Raw genomic sequence first — 15,072 nt, forward strand, 5'->3', positions numbered from 1 at the left:
AAATCTCTACCATGGACTTAGCCCTTGAGGGTTGGAGAAGCACTACCATGAGTGGCTAGACATCCTCTTGGGGTTAGAGTTAGCCCCTACATCTTGATTTTGTGTATTATTGAGGGATTAGTGTTGTAATACATGTTTTGGCACTTTTATATATATAGATCTTGTTTATTCAATAATTTATGTGGTTTAATGCTTCCAATTGATCATTTCATTCTATCTATATGTCTATGTATGCTAGAATAGATGTTCATGTGTTTGTCTCTATTTCTTGTGTTATTGATGCATGTCTATGTGTATTAATGCCTTAGATCTAGAGATTGTCAAAACATTGTGCTTAAAAGAATGCTCTTGTGATTTTCTAGATGATCCATGCTCATTTTTTAATGAATTGTGCCTCTCCCTTAGCTTAATTAGTTTAATTTCACGTCATTAGCTTAATTGTAGTGTAGTGGTAGCATAGTTGTTATATAGGAAGATAATCCATACTTGTTGTTTGATGTTCCATACTTTTGAATGCAAGTAGCATATGTCTCTAACCTTGTAGTGTGTTTCACTTGTGAGCTTAATGAAAGGATTAATGACTTGCTAAATATATTGTGCTTTTCACATGCTATTTAGAAAATATATACTTAATTGCTAGATATATTGTGTTTTTCACATGTTGATTAGACAATGTATGCTTAATTGGTCACCCTTGCTAATTGAATTAACCAAACACACACACACATCAATATTGCAACACACATTTCCCTCATTAGTCACTAGTTAAAGGGTGTAGAAAAGCATTGCTTGGTGGTGATCTCTAAACCCCAAGATTTTTTTCTCTCTCTCTTACTTACTCTTTGTTGCATTCAATTATTTAGTTTAATTTGTTATCTAGTTTAATCAACCAACCAACCATTTGTTTGATCACTCGACCTACTAACCCTAATAGCGATTCCACAACCAAATTCGACTCCAATCTCTTAGGACGATCCCTACTCACCTTAACTATATTTTTAGTGAAGGTAGTAGTGGCTTCTAAAACTTAGCCCTTGCCTTAATGCACACTCTTAAGCTTGTGGTGCGGCGACACACCAATGGACTTCCTCTTATAAACTCCCATTCATAAAAATTGTATTCACATCCATTTGATGTAACTCTAAATCATAATAAGCTACTAATGCCATGACATTTTAAAAGATTCCTTCTTAGATACTAGAGAGAAGGTTTCTTTATAATCTCTTCATTCATGGCACTAATTCATTTAGTAAAATTATTACTGTTAATGGCTTGTGAATATGTAACCGGATCTATATATATCTCACTATATATCAAAATCAGATTCTTGCAGATATATCACATAGTCATTCGGAATAGCAGATTTCCTTTCTCTTTGAGATCGTCTTAATGTTATTCCATATGATTCTTCTACAATCTATTCATTGGTGACAATCTCATTATGAAGTTGTTGATCATTTAATTGTTCTTCGTTATTCTACAGTTTAACAACTGAAGGAACAATTATTTCCTTATAAGTTATGGGTAAAGATATTTGTACCCTAACTTCTGGAATAATCAAATTCTTATTTTTATCACTTCTACTGATTTCACCATTCTCAATGAATCTATCATTACCGGTTTCAATAATTATCGTACTGGTTCGTTATGATACCCCTCGATTCAAGAGTCATGGGTGATCAAGTCCGAGCATAGATCCGAGGGATACCAAACAATTAATATGTAAACAAGCAGATTACAAAAGAATTAAAAGAGAATAAAATACTAAGCTGAAAAGAATTCTAAATGTAAAAACCTCCAAAATTAAAAGTTTAGTAAAATTTAAACCTTCAAATCCGTACAACTCGGAAATCCATCCAGTGGACCCCTAATAATTCCAAACGATAAATAAATTTACAGAAACAAAATCCAAAACTAAAATAAGAAAGAAAATCCTATGTAGTCGGAAGAGTGAGTATCTATATCTGTATTATCACGATCAAGCTCTAAGCCTGGTACTGATGATCACTTGAAAATAAGAGTGGGTCAAGCCCACATGCAAGCTCCATCCTACTACAATCTATACATAAACCCGAAATGCAGATACATCCTAGATAGCTTGGCAATATCTAAAATAGTCCATATAGATATATATACACACTATAGGGCGCTCACTAACCTATAGTCATCACACCTGAGTAGGAGGTAACACGTAAAAGGCATGTAGCATAGTCATGCACACCTAGACCTACCAGGAAATGTCATTAGGTTTAGTTATCCATCCAAGGCAATATACGCACCCTAACCGTAATCAGGAGACTCATGCTCATATCATGGTAACATAAATATATATATATATATATATCCTTCCTAGTACAGAAAAATAAAACAACCATCCGTTATGTTGTTCAATTGTTTTAGTTGACAGGACATGCATCTATGTAAGATTTAACTGTTTTAGTTAATCCATTCCGTATGTATAAAGAGGTAGGACTTAGTTTTTTGATCTAATCCATTTCCGATATGCCATTGTCCCATACCGGTGCATATAATGCATATGATCTATAAATGATGCACACTCAAATGAACATCAAGTATATCCAAAAACAGACATAATAGAAGTTAGATATATGCAAGATTCTATTATGCATCCAGTATATGATTATAATCATAAATCCTCCTTTTAAACTGTTAAAGTAATGATAAACAATTTAAATTATCCACATCCATATAATTGATCGAACATAAGTTATAACAGTTCATCAATTAACATCCATAGCACAATATAATGATAATCAGAAGTATACACCAAGCACATTATATGAAATTCCAAAAATATTCTCATTTTATTCCAGTTCGTTTGCTAGAATAAAGCTAACAATTAAAACCTACACAATCCTTGACAACCTGCCAATTAATATTTAAATTTCATGACGTCCATTGGACACATGCACTATGAATCATGTGCCTATTATAATGACACTCAAAAGTCTAAACTGAGTACCTTATATGAATCCCCAAAAGTATTCACATACTAGTCCTTTTAGTTTGCTAAAACAAAACTAGCAACCAAAATTGCTACAACTCCTGACAACATGCAACTTAGTATCTAAAGTTCATAATGTCTATAACCACATCCTAAACCAACCTTTCTGGTCTTCTTTAAATTATATATTTCAATTATATAACATTCCATAGGAAATTTCATACCAGTCCGTTTAAGTTGCTAAAATAACCTAGCAATTTAATTCTTCCTCCTTCCTTGACAGCATGCCTAAAATATTTTTATATTTCATGATGTCCCCTTAAGATTAGCACACTGGCTTTTACTAACTATTTTAAGGTTTTAACAGGTTAGTTTTAAACATTGAAAACCCCCCTTCACTTTCCAGAAATTACACTCTAGCCCCCTGTCATAAAAAAAAAACCTTAAAATAAACACCCCGAGGTGTTCCAGCAAGGGGAGCCGGCTCTCCCTTCATGAGAGCCGGCTCTCATACCTTCAGAGCCGGCTTTCCCTCATAGAGAGCCTGCTCTCTCATCATGGGAATGGAGCCGGCTCTCTTCCTGAAAGCCTCTTCCGCTTTGTTCATTTGTCTTCCTCACTTCCGGCGAGGTTCAACCCTCTGTTCCATTTGTTTTTAAAGCTCTTAGGGTTCAATCTAAGACCCACTAGCTCCAGAAACTCCTTAAATTCCCACACAAACTATTTGAAAAAATTTTAAATAGAAACGGAACAGTTTATGCACAAAACAGTTTGCAGTAAAACGAAGCTTACAATAGTTTAAAGTCTGATAAAACATGCATCAAATATCCATTTTAAAAGTTGAATTAATTCCTGGAGACTATAAAGAATGCACAGAACACAAGTTTATAGGAAGAAGACATAATGAAACTTGCCTTTAGGTTCCGGTTTGAAACTTTTCAACGTCGTCTCTAAATTCTCCGACGATAGCCGACCACCGGTAACCCTCCTACTGCTCCAGTTCTATCTCAGAATCAACCTCTTCCTTCCTCCTTCGTACACCTTTAGTCCATAGCTGAAAGCCTAATTAGTTTTCCTAGTTTCCCTTTGTGTCTTCCCCTCAAACCCTCTCTGTTTTCTCTCTACTTCCAGTTACGGGAAAAAGGTTCCTAAAACCCTTGCAGACATATAACTTATATATATATAAGCTCTTGTAAAACCCTAATCCTAATTCCAGCCTAATTATAAGTCGGCTAACTTAATTACATAAAATAAAACCCTAAACTTAATTATTACGCAAACACTGTAATAAACAAATGACTAAACAATTAGTCCACTGTAAAGCACATCTGTAATTACAATTAAATAAATAATTGAATAATTACACTTAAAACAAATAAATAAAGTTAAGCAAATAAATAATTATAATTAAATAAATCATTCAAAACACATAAACAATTACAATGAAACAATTAATTGAAGCAAATACACAATTAGACAATTATGCAAATAAACACATAGGTCACATAACCAAATCAAAATGCACCAGAAATCAAAGAAAAATTCCCATTTTATCCTTTTGAAAATCAGGGGTATTACATTCGTTGTATGGGGTACAACCAAATTTGTGTAAAATAGTGTGGCCAAGTTTTAAATTTATAAATGCCACTACTACCTCTAACTAAAAATATAGTTAGGGTGAATAGGGATCGTCCCAAGGAATTGTGAGTGCACTAGCAATGGAAACAATATATAGGGTTAGTAGGTCGAGTGATCAAAGGTAGATTGTTTGGGTTGATTAAACTGTGATGCAATTGAAATTAAAGTAAGCAAAAGTAACAATTTAAAAAGTAGGAAAAAGATATAGAGGAGAGGACTTGGGGTACTAGAGCTCACCACTAAATTTGACTTCACTAGACACTAGCAATTATATATCAATGGGGAAATTGAATTGTAATTTATGAGTGTGTGTAACATTAATTGAAACTAAGCATGGATGAAAAATAATTATAGATTGTCTAACCAATTCAAATGGAAAGTACAACCTATCAAATGAGACCAAAATCCATTCAATGAAATCACAATTTATGTACACACAACTATCCAGAAATATACACTCTTTGTATTCATAAGTATGGAACACCAAGGAGCAAGAATAGATTGTCCACCTATCTATGAATCTAAAGCAACTGCACTACATCTACACTAAAGACATGGAAATTAAACTAAGTAAGTTAAAGGTGTGGCACAATCCGTCAAGAAACAAGTGTGAACCATCAAATAAATTGTAAGAGTGTTCAATTAAGCACTATGTTTTGATCATCTCTAGATTAACTTCATCCATACATATAGACATGCATAAATTCCATTAAATCTAAAGAAAAGCACATGAATCATCCATTCTAGCATACATAGACATATGATTAGAAATAGATAATCAATTGAAAGCATTAATCCATACACATCAAGTAGAAACCACAAGATATATATATAAATCCAAGATCAAAACATTTATTACAAGTGAATCCCTAAAAATATACAAAGCACTTGGTCTAGGAAGCAAACTTAGGGGCTACTCTAGCCCCAAGTAGATGTCTAGCCACTCATTGAAGTAGTCATCCAACCCTCAAGGGCTATCTCCATGGTAGGAATGACCTCCTTTTTAATGGAAACCCTAGAAGAATGGAAGAACTCCTAAAGATGTGTAAAAATTCTCTAGTCTCTAGCCTCTTCTCCAAGATATGAGATGTGAATTAATAATATGATATATGATGTAAAAGATGCTCAAAATCTTTATATAGGAGGCTCAAGTGTCACACCCAATGGTTTGGATTCGTACACTAGGGCCCTTACAATAATTGCACTATGAGCCAACTTTTAATGATCTGGACTCTGTTTTAATTCAGACTTGAGGAGGTTCGATCAATCGAACTGTGGTGAGATTAATCGAACCTCCTTAAGTCTGAATTAAAACAGAGTCCAGCTCATTAAAAGACTTAGGTGAGATCCATCGAATGCTGCAGAGATCGATCATCCTTGGCGGCGCCTTTTTGAATAAAAACAAATCTTTGAGATATTTTGGGAAAGAGACAAGAGTGGTAGGTGGAGTGGTATGTGAGGATAAGATCGAATAATTTCGATTGATCAAAAGAAGGTTGGATCAATCGAAAATGGTGAGATCTTTTGGATAAGGACAAGGGATTGGATCTATCTTGAAATGTCTAGATTAATCTTTCTTTGATTGATCGAAGGAATGTTAAGATCAATCGAAGATGGTGTTTTTCCACACTTTGCTTCCACTTTGCTCATTTCTTCCATCCAGCTTGAGTTAGCTTCTTTAATGCTCTTATTTGGCTGAATTAGCTTATTTTTTGGACAAGTGCTTGAAAAGGGCGATAACATGAAATTAGTCTAAGGCGGGAAAATAAGATAGATAAAGGTCCTAGAATGCCTAAGCTTAAGGGGTTTAAATGCGCACTTTTCAACGCTTAATTTCATTTGCTCTCAAGTTCTAGACTTGACTTAAGTTTTAGTGTCTTTTTTAAACCTTAAACCATATATATGCAAGTCAAGGCCTTCGCATATGCTAACAAAATAGAGGGAGGGCAAGTGGCCCCCAGGCATATAAAGTCTTCGCATAGCCCAGGTTCGGACCAAAAACAAAAAATTATTGTACAAGCCCTTAAAATTTCGGGCTAGGCTCGGGTAAATTTGAGTTGGGCCTGTCCAAGTTGTAGCCCTAAGTACATGTCCTTAATCAAATTGAATAATTTGATCCCTTGCACCACATATTAACTTATATGCCTGATTTCTCTGAACCAATAAATAGTAAATACCATATAGATAGCAAAATAAATTAAATAATGGTAAAATAAATAAAATAATAGTCAAATATAATAAAAAAAGAACTTTATGCATAGTTTAACCCCTAATAAAGACAAAACCCTTATTTTATTTTAGTTGGATTTTAGGAATTTTTTAATTGTAGGGTGTGATGTTTCACAATTTTTTATTTTTTTAGCATTTTTTAAATTATTTTATTTTCTCACCTCATTTGATGTGTCACGCACAGGTTAGTGTGCCACAAGGGTTCCGAGAATGATTTTGAGCATTTTTTGAGTTTAGAACTCTTAAAAATGCATTTTGAGTTATTTTGCCATTTTTCAGATTTTCAGGCTAGGAGGTTCGAGCTGGTCCCACTCCCGAATTTGCGTGTCCTGAAAATATTTTCTGGACTCAATTAAATTTTTTATATATTGTTTGTTGTATATGTGACGGTACATCAGGAAATTTGCATGGTTGTAGCTTTATTATAGTTTAGTGGGCTTGGAATAGTATTTTAGTCATTTATTAGGTCAAGCATCTTTGACCACATGGGGACAAAAATTCAGTCCCATTCTGCATAATCCCCTCTTCTTTCGTACTAAACCAGCTCCATTTTCTTCCTTCTTTCTCCATGGAAAATACCATTAAAACTCAATTTTGACCAAGCCATAGAAGGAAAAAACTCTCCATTTGTCAATAGCTTTCCATTGATACCAATTGCAGCCCCATTTAGTCACTTCAAATTTTCGAGTTTCCCTTCAAGGTGTGATTTTGTTGAAGCTCTAAAGAGGAAAATTGTTCCTCTTGTCCTCCTCTCTCCATTGGTGTGCTTAGGCTTCATTTTGGTGGGCTTTAGCACTTGATCAATTAGGGTAACATATGTGACTTGTTTTATATGTGAAATCAGAGGTGGATCCAATTCGAGCCCACCCAAAATATATGAAAAAAAATAATAATAATTAAAAAAAATAAAAATATGTTAGTGTAGGTAATTTTAGCCCGTCCCTTTTTTTTTTTTGCCTGGGTGGTTAATTTTACTAAGACCCCTTCAGGTTTGGCCAAATATCACATAAAAGTATCTTTCGAAAATTACTATCACTCATATCCCAAAAGCCTTTTTTGTTAATGACACCATTAAAAATGTTTGAAAAGATAATTTTATCCTTAATTTTTTTAATAATTTTTCGAGTTAATCATTCTTAGTCATGGTCTGCAAAAAGGAAATCTTGCAATGGAATTAAGTGCTAGAATAATGAATTAAAGGCACAATAGAAACATGTTTGTCAAATAGGATAGACAAAACATGTATGACATAAATCTATGCAAGTGATAGGATGTGAAGTATGCTAAGCAATATAAGTATGAAATGCATCCAATGTGGAATATCATAGGCATTGGGCATAGATATGATATCATGAAGTGAATATAAGATGAATGAAGTGTGTGTATGAGATCTGTGAAATTCGATCGATTAGAAAAAGAAGTGAGATCGATCACGAAAGTTGGATCGATCAAAAATAAGTGAGATCGATCTCACAAAAGTTGGATCTATCAAAAATAAGTGAGATCAATTTCACAACTTCGATCGATCTGGGGCACAAGTTCAATCGATCGAACTGTGTTCTGTGAAAAACGAGAAGTCACAGATTTGTGACTGTGGGAGCACGGGACCCACATGAACATGTTCGTGGGTCCATCAACATAACAATCATCAATCATAATCACCTAGAATGGCTCACACTCCCAAAAATCAAAGCAACTCATTACAATGGATATGGCATAAAGACGAAAATGGACATATAGACATGAAAAGCTTAAAACTTCATCCATGGCCAACAATAATCATGAATAGTGGAACGAATCAAACACTTAAAGCATACTCTTAACAAATCGAGGTGTGAAATCAATAATGGGGTCTCGGATCTTACCTTGAAGCAAAGAGAGGAGAGATGAAATAGGAAGAGGAAGAAGATCCAAGAAGAGGGAGAGATCGACACCTGGTTCACTATGGAGATCTCGCCGGAGATGGAGGAGATGGGTGAGGTTACGGCGGCATAGGAAATAGGGTTTGGAAATGGGGGAGAATGGAATCTTATCCTCTATTAAAAAAAACTGTCGCACATGAGTTCGATCGATTGAACTAGAATCTCAGATCGATCGAACTTGGAATGATTTTTTTTTTTTTAATAAACAAGAAAATAAAAATGAAAATATTTTAGGATTTTTGAAATTTGAAAAGTCAAACAATGAATGGAGAATTGAGATCGATCAGAAAAAGAGTTTGATCAATTAGACAGAGAGCAAAAATAAGCAGGTTTTTGGTTCAAAATTTTGGCTAAGTGTTGGAACTTAAAGATCGATCGAACTTGGAAGTTGGATCGATCAAAGAACTTCAGATCGATCTTGGAATGTTTCAATCGATTAGACAGAGAACAAAAATATGCAGGTGGATGCAGGTTCAAATTTTTTCTAAGTGTTGAATCATGAGATCGATCGAACTTGGAAGTTAGATCAATCGAAGGTCTCTTGATCGATCTAAGAGTTAGTTTGAACAATGGGATAGAGAGGTGATTTGGATGCAAGCTTTTGCAGGTCAAAAAATTTTCTAAGTGTTGGATCAGAGTGGAGTTCGATCGATCGAACTCAGGTTTGAGATCGATTGAACTATGCAGAATGCTCAATAATGACATGAAAGCTCATGCAATCCTCACCAAAGTTCCTTTCAATGCATATGAGGACCAAAAACAAGTATCTAGATTTTGCATGAAATGAAATGAAAGATAAAAATGAGGGAGGAATAGGGTTTTGACACCGTACGAATGCCTTTGCTAGTCTTTAACGTCTCTAGCAAGACGTTGGGCTCTTTTAGCCCGGATCAAAGATCTTGTTATGCGTCCCCTCCTTATTGGGGTGATGAATGGTTCTTTGAACTTTTCCCAACAAATGGTTCTTTGAAGAACTTGTTGGTTTAAGCTCAAAAGGAGCTCTTGGTTCCTTGTTAATGCAATCTTCTATGTGCTCATACACCGGGTCAACTAGATGTGTAGCTTTAAAATGTCTTTGAAAGACTTGACCCTCTATGTAAGGTTTCAATCTTTGACTATTAACTTTGAAAATGTTGCCCTTCTTCAAGTTTTTGATTTCAATCGCTCCATGAGGTGCAACAGAGATGATTTCATAAGGACCCTCCCATTTGGTTCTCAATTTCCCAGGAAAGAGTTTCAGTCTAGAGTTGAAAAACCAAGCTTTTTGACCGGGTTCCAAAGACTTTGTCACAATATGCTTATCATGAAAGGGTTTGGTTCGTTCTTTGTAGATTTTAGCATTATCATAAGCATTGTGTCTCAACTCTTCTAACTCACTCAATTGAAGTAACCTATTCTCTCCGGCTTTATTAAGGTCAAAATTGAGCTTTTTAACTACCCATAAGGCTTTATGCTCTAGCTCAACCGAAAGATGGCAAGGTTTTCCATATACAAGTCTATAAGGAGACATGTCAATAGGAGTCTTGTATGCTGTCTGATAAGCCTACAAAGTATCATTTAGCTTTCTTGACCAATCCTTCCGGGTGGTGTTAACCGTTTTCTCAAGAATATGCTTAATTTCCCAGTTAGACACTTCAACTTGCCCGCTTGTTTGAGGATGGTAGGGAGTGGCTACCTTATGAGTAACGGAGTACTTAAGAAATAAGTGCCTTAAGAATTGATTGCAAAAATGTTTTCCTCCATCACTTATTATAGCCCTTGGCCTACCAAAACGAGCAAAGATATTGGATTTGATGAATTGAATGACCATGGAGTGGTCATTTGTTTTGGTAGCACATGCTTCCACCCACTTGGAAACATAATCAATGGCAAGAAGAATGTATTGAAAACCATAGGACATAAGAAATGGACCCATAAAATCAATGCCCCATATATCAAAGATCTCAACAACAAGTATATTAGTTAAGGGCATCATATCTCTTCTAGACATTGTTCCCATCTTTTGACATCTCTCACATGATTTGCAAAAATTGTAGGCAACTCTATGAATAGTGGACCAAAAGAGCCCACTTTGAAGAACCTTTAAGGCAGTCTTCTTTACACTAAAATGCCCACCACATGCAAGAGTGTGACAAAACACTAGGACACTTGGAATTTCACTCTCTGGAATGCATCTTCTCATAATTTGATCTTGACAATATCGGTATAAGACAAGGTCTTCCCAATAGTAATTCCGTATGTTGGCAAAGAAACGATTCTTTTCGTTTTTCGACTAAGAAGTTGGTAGCTTGCCTACTGCCAAATAATTCACAATGTCGGTAAACCAAGGCATTTTTCCATTAGAAATTTGAAAGAGTTGTTCATCTGGAAAAGAGTCACAGATTGGTAGACTTGGGAAAGGTTCTATCGATAACCTAGAAAGATGATCGGCAACCACATTTTCGGTGCCTTTCTTGTCCTTGATTTCAAAATCGAATTCCTGAAGAAGCAAAATCCATCTAATTAGCCTAGGTTTTGTTTCCCTTTTTATCAATAGATGCCTCAAGGCGGCATGATCAAAATAAACGATTACTTTGGACCCTAAGAGATAGGAACGAAATTTATCAAGAGCATATACTATGGCAAGTAATTTAATTGAACTCCCGAGAAAGTTTTACTTGCATAGTATATGGCACAAGGAAGCTTACCCACTCTTTGTCCCAAAACTGCCCCCATGGCATAATCAGAAGCATCACACATGATTTCAAATGGCAATGACCAATTCGGAGGTTGCATGATAGGAGCAAATGATAATAATTCATGTAATTTATGAAAAGCGTCTAGGCATGCTTGGTCAAAGACGAAAGGAGTTTCCTTGGCAAGAAGATTGCACAAGGGTTGAGCAATTTTGCTAAAGTCTTTGATAAAACGGTGGTAAAAGCCAGCATGACCTAGAAAGGAGCGAACCTTTCTCACCGTTGAAGGTGGAGGCAATTCAGAAATAAGCTTGACCTTTGTTTTATTTACCTCTATTCCTCTTCTTAAATAAGCTTGAACTAACTCATTCTTTAGTAAAAACTCCATATGCCAATTATATATGAATGAAATGGAAAACAAGCTACCAAGCACAAAATAGAAAACAAGCTTAGGATTCTTGAAGAGGAGAGTGAGAGGAATCATTTCTCTCCCAAGGTTAAAGGTATAGGGCGAGTGGAAGAGTGCCAAATGTGAAGTCAAAGTTCTATACTAAGCTTTCCTCTAATGGAGTCTTTGCTAGGGTTCTTGAGAGATAATGAAATGAAGAAGGAAAAGTGTAAAATGGTGAGTGGAAGGGCTAGAAATTCTCCACTCACTATTTGTTCTTGCACTATCTCTCACACACACACAATGCATGATTAAATGGTGAACCTACACTTGTCACTAATCCATGCTCCTTCCTAGGCTTAATCTTAAGCCTACACTTGTTAACAATCTAAGCTAACAAGTGCACCAATCCTAGACCAACATGTAGGTGAATGTCCACCCTCCAAACGTCAAGAAGTCATGATGCCAAGTCTCTTCACCTAAATGCCAACAAATGGCTCCATGAGAGTGTGACACTTGTCACACTTTCCAAAAATTACAAAATGGTCCTTTTTCAAAATATCTTCCAAAATAAATTGCAAAAAGGTCCCCAAAACAAAAAATAATTATTTTACATAATTATACTAAAACCCCAAAAGTTATAAATAATTACACTAAAGTATGCATTCATGCCCTTTAAAAGAAAAATACTAATCTAGCATTCTTTTCAAGAAAAGTAAAAATGCTAATGTCATGGAAATCAATTACCATGAATGCATGCAAAACTGGAATCAAATCCGAGTACAACAAGTGAGGTTATGCAAGGAAAAACGAAAGGAAAAAAGACGAAATAGAGAAAAGACAAAATAGGAAAAAGACGAAAAAAGAAAATCGCCGAAAATGGAAAAGGAGGAAAAAGACCGGGTCATTACAAGCCCCAAGGGCAAAATAGTAATTTTTAGCAAGATCTAGGTGCCACTGAGCACACCATTGGAAAGACAGCGAAAAATTAATGAAGTTAGACTCAAAAATCACTTGATTCGGAGTCCGGATGGAAGAGAAAAGTCAAAACAAAATTTTGACGTCGCCGCGACCATGAATAGTCTTTTAACAGTAATGAACAGTGTTTTGACAGCAGTGAATAGGGACCTGGGCAAAATGTTGAAATTCGTGTGCCGTTTTGAAGCACTAAACGACGTTTTTTAGAAAAATACGAAGAAGAAACTCCCCTCAAAATAATTTTTCCAAGATAACCATGCCGAAAGAAAATTTTATTTTTAACGTGAAATCCCCAAAATGCCCTTATAACGGACTTTTTTTTTTATAAAAAAAAGCATATGCGTATAGAAAATCAGATTTGACACGGGGTTTCAAGACTGAGACGACATTTTCTGGAAAAATGTTATGAAGAAACCTCCCCTAGAATCATTTTTTCTATGTGACCATGTCAAGGCCGAAATTTATTTTTTCAAAAAAAATTCTCAAAATACCCTTAAATCAGTTTAGGTCAAAAAAAAAAAAAAAAAAAAAAATGAAGAAGAAGAAAAAAGGTAAATAACTTGGCACCAAGTGTTCATTTAATTCTAAATGGTGTTTTGTGCTAAAACGATTATGCACGTAAACATAAATAGTGATTTTAAGCGTGCGGGAATGGTCCACGGCTCCCAAAAATGCCCGATACAAAATACGACCTATCCGAACCTCAAAATGTAAAGAAAATGCTTTAAATGGAAAACTTGAGACCAACAAGAATCCATTTCATGCAAATGTGATATTTTGTGCAAGGTGAGTATTTACGCAAACGTAATATACATATTTACATGCGTTCTAATGGCCTACGACCTCAATGGGTGCTAAATACAAAATATCACCTATTAAACCTCAAATTTTGCCTAAAATGGCTTTAAAAGAGAAATTTGAAACTCAAAATGACAAAATAGTTTCAAATGACCGTTTGGCCCTTGGCCACACGTCATGCATGATTTAAGAGACCTTATAGAAGTGTTAAAACCCACTTTCCACCACCCATGCAAATATAGTGACATTAAAGCGTGACATTTTCCTATTTTTCAATAAAATAGGCATGAAAGTAAAACTACTTATAATACAAAATAAACGTCCATAGCCTATTGCCTTATCTCATATATGTCAAATATATCATGAAATGTGTACTTATACACACATTACATATTTAGGATCAAATATACAATTTTTGTTATACAAAACTACAAATAGGATTTCATGTTAACATTTGCATGAATCATGAACTTCAAATCTACAAATCATCCCAAGCATAATGTGAATCTCGAATTTTGATTACTGTACCTGAAAAATGTCCCCACTACGCGGGTTAGTAAATAATGCTACTTGTAGGAGACGAGCATGCGTAAACCTAACGTTTTATAAACTTATTGAGTTGGTACAAATTCATTCATACGGTTGACCGGTCCTTTACAAGGGTCGCGATACCAAGTCAAGCTTGAAGAGTTGTGAATTTAGGAGGTGGCCAAGTTTTACATTTATAGAAAGCCACTACTACCTTTCTCTATATAAAATATAGATAGGGCGAGTAGGGATCGTCCCAAGGGATTTGATGGTGTATCGAATTGTGAAACTATGGTAATTAGGGTTAGTAGGTCGAGTGATCACACAATTGATTGGTTAGTTAATTATACTAAATGAGCTAAACTATAATAAAGCAATGCAATAAGATAAAGAGTAAGTAAGAAGGAAAGGTCTTGGGGTGTAGAGATCACCACCAAACAATACTATTCCAAACCATAATCAAGTGACTAATGAGGGAAATGAATGTGTTGCAACAATGTTGTGTGTGTAAAAGACATTCAATTGGTAAGGGTGACTCAACAAGTGCAAATTGTCTCAATCAACATGTGTGAGGCCACAATACATTTATTGGTAGAGGAATATATTGTCTAAACATCATGTGAAGATAACAAAATAACAATTCAAGTCATTGAACCTTTCATTAAGCTCATAGTCCAAGCAATCCATAAAGATGATTTAGTTAAACATGCATTATCTAAACATCATGTGAGAGGTACAAAATATCTATTGGGAGAGGAATAAATTGTCTAAACACATGTGAAAGATACGACATATCATAACTAGTCATTAATCCTTCATTAAGCTCAAAATTCCATTACACCACAATATTAGAGCATATGCTTCTTGCATTCAAAAGCATGGAACATCAAAGAACAAGCATGAATTGTTTCCCCAACTAACACTACACTACTTAAAAGAGAAGCACAATCC

This window comes from Cornus florida, unplaced genomic scaffold (genome assembly GCF_030987335.1).
Source record: "Cornus florida cultivar Cherokee Brave unplaced genomic scaffold, ASM3098733v1 CherokeeBrave_3.0.0_Hap2_Chr09, whole genome shotgun sequence".
Classification (NCBI taxonomy): domain Eukaryota; kingdom Viridiplantae; phylum Streptophyta; class Magnoliopsida; order Cornales; family Cornaceae; genus Cornus; species Cornus florida.